Genomic DNA, 3,206 nt, shown 5'->3' with positions numbered 1-3,206 from the left:
TATATGATAGTTTTATATATTTATCTGTTTTCCATGTTTATGTTTACAGTTATAGTTTTAGATTTCCTTTCAAATTTATTTTTATTTCTATTTTGACCTGTCTAGTAAACCATATCAACTCACTCACCTGACCCGTCAGAACCACAGAAATCCCGACGCGCCTCGGTCAGCGCCGGCGCGCAGGGCACGCTCGTCCCGTCGCAGCACATCCAAACAAAACCTATTTCTGCTACTAACAAAGAACAAAGGCCCCACTACATTTCACCCCATTAAAAACTCACAGAAACCCAACTGGAAATAAATTTTAAAACCCCTCTATAACTAGCCCAAACCCCCCCATCCATTCCAATCCTAAACTTCCTCCCAAACCAGTAGCTCAGAAACCCAAAAAACTCAAACACACATTGAAAATGAAATAACTGCTAATAAAAACAAAAACCCATGAAAAAATAAATCAAACCGACTCACTGAACTCAAAACTGTGCAACTGACCCTAAACATTACTACAAAAAGCCCCCAAAGCTCCACCTTTATGCTAACTCACAAATAAGAACAAATAATCTATAAAAATTATCTTAAAAATTAAAAAAAAACTAATTAAAAGCATACAAATAAAAAATCTAAACTATTAAAATACTAAAAATACCACTACCCAAATTTTAAAAAATGTTGCCTATAAAAACCCACCATAAAAATGCCCCTGTCCCCAAAGATAAAACTAAACAAAACCCATCACACCAGAAATAAATCGGAACTTGGGAAAGCTAAAACCGTAACACTCAAGAAGTACACCATATCCCTTCTGGTACACCAGCTACAAACAGCATAAAACAATACAATCAATTCTTAAAAACCACCTTTAAACCACGACCTTTTTAAGAAAACTTTCAACAATTTTAAAACGGCTTTTAACAAAAGCCATCTAATAAATTAACACCCAAAACTCCAGCAGCCGAGCTAGCCCTACCAAATCTCTCTGTTTATACATCCAATAAACAAAACCAAAATCCCAACAATATCCCAAGTCTATTCAAGAAACCTACTGAAATTAATCCTACTCAAATACAAACCAACCCATCCATAAAGTTAGCCTCACTCAAAAAGAAAACAATGACAGAGAGTTAAGAATACCAAGAAATAAAGCAACACACCATACACCACCAACGAATATAATATTCAAGGAAAAATAAAAACACTTTTTTTTTTTTTTTTTTTTTTTTTTTTTAAACTAACTTCTTTTATTAGCTAGAACAAAGGATTTTGCCAGGACTGTAACAACAACTTCTTCTCCTCCTTCCTCTTCTTCTGAAACGTCCCATCTCATTCCCAAATTCCTTACAACTTTTGAGTTTCAATCCAAGCAAAAAGCAAAACTCGTGCACGTGTGCGTCGGATGCTCCTGCCAGGTTCTCCATTGCACCCCACATCTTCTTACACGTTCAGTCTTCGTGCTGTCCTGCCGGGATGAGTTTCAGAGAAGGATTGGCACATGTGAAGAGAGGATTTCCCCTCCCTCCCTCCCTCCCTCCCTCCCCCCCCAGAGCCGGTTTCCTTAGCACATTTCAATAAATTCCAAGCCTGCAATGATGCACACTCGTCCCAAGGCTCACAGCAAGCACGCAGGAGCTCAGGCTTACTTGCTTCCATGGCTCTGTGCCTGAGATAGCTGAGGAAATTTCCCGTGACCCTCTGTTGCAATAAACTGGAATGCAAACTCGGCTCCATCTCAGAGCCTCAGTGGGAGGCAGGAGCACATCTGGCTGACCCACAAAAATCCTTTCTTGGGCGGCGGCACCGCGCTGGAAAGGGGAAACACGTGCTAGTGAACAGCAGCTCAGAAACCATTCTTGTCCAATGTTACCTGCTCTACTTGGCAGCTCACTAACACCAGTCTAATTTTATCACTGCAGGGAGAATTCTGTAGGAAAGTGTCTGATGAGCAGCGACAAGGGCTTCACTCCCTGCTACGCAGCCTGCAACACCCTTGAGAGAGCAGAGCAGCAAAATCACCAAACTCTTCTTGCCGTGGGGCAGGGTAGAAGATCACTGTGGGAGGCACATCAAAAGAGGGGAAATGCTCTATAAATGCACAGACATTTGATTTCAGAAGCCCAGAGATAAGGATGTTCTCTAGGAAGCCAGACGTGACATGATATTTCTAAGATTTTCTTCTTCATTGAAGGAAATCTATGTGTATATATACACACTTAGAAATGATTGCGTGAGGTTTTTTTTTTTTTTTTTCTTTTGAAGCTCCAAGAATGATTTCCCATCTTGAGTCACTCAGGAAGAAATGGCCCCTGTGACTCAGGACAGAAGGGCTGCCTGCTCTTTTGATCATGACAGCTTTTGGCTGTACCCGGGAAGCAGGAGCAGCAGCCAGAGCTGAGGCTCAGCAGAGGCTGACCCCGGCCAGCCCCTTCCTCACTTCCCTGTGTCACAACCCTTCCAGGCAGAAGGACGCAAAGCAGGTTACGATTTCTCTCCTAGATATGTTTTTCAAAAATAATACTTCCAGGGGTGATCACAATGGGGGCACAGAAAAACACAAAGAATGAAAAGTACCGTGTTTGGTGTTTTATCAAACGGTGTGTCTTCCCTACCATGTCCGGAAGCTGGATCGATGCACCAAACTTTTCACTGCACCCTTGTCCTTGCTTCTGCGCCATCCTCACCAGCTGCTCTTGGGAAGTGCTTGTATTGCCTCGGAAAGGTGATCACCCTGCACGAAACTGGAGGCTGAGCCTTCGGCCTCTGGAGGAGGGAGCTGCGCCGTGGATCCCGTCCCGATGGCGCTGCAGACGCCAGCAGCCGCGGGAGGACTGGGGGGACTCCGAGCTCCACCTCTCTCTGCCCAGGCCCTGGGGAAGATGGGGGAGCTATTCTCCAGAAGCATCGCCCCTGCAATCATCACCTCCATCAACATTCTGAGAGCGCTTTTGGTTTTAACGAAGAGCAACCCTGATTTGCCATTTGCAGATCACAATGGGAATGAACCTGGAAGACAAAACACAAGATCAATTCACAGCTGGACGTTCAAATCTTTTTCTCCAAAACCCAATCAACGTGCAGCTTCTCCCTTAAGCTGAAGTACGGACCAAAGTCATAGAATCGTTCAGGTCAGAAAGGACCTTCAGGCAGCGAAGATGAGCATTTAGGTGTGGCATGAAGCTTGGGGAGCACTGAAGAAGCTGTAAAAGTCAACT

General features: G+C 43.7%; 1 long non-coding RNA gene across 1 annotated transcript; it reads right to left on the bottom strand.

Annotated features, from left to right (window-relative positions):
• Positions 1–1,229: 1,229 nt before the first annotated feature.
• LOC132326970 (uncharacterized) lies at positions 1,230–2,751 on the bottom strand. Its single transcript, XR_009486392.1, has 2 exons — positions 1,862–2,751; positions 1,230–1,456 (listed from the first exon to the last, which is right to left on the bottom strand). It is a non-coding gene; the product is annotated as an uncharacterized LOC132326970 (long non-coding RNA).
• Between the last annotated feature and the right edge of the window lie 455 nt (positions 2,752–3,206).

Source organism: Haemorhous mexicanus, chromosome 4, assembly GCF_027477595.1.
Source record: "Haemorhous mexicanus isolate bHaeMex1 chromosome 4, bHaeMex1.pri, whole genome shotgun sequence".
NCBI lineage: Eukaryota > Metazoa > Chordata > Aves > Passeriformes > Fringillidae > Haemorhous > Haemorhous mexicanus.
This window is presented reverse-complemented; position numbering and strand designations above follow the sequence as displayed.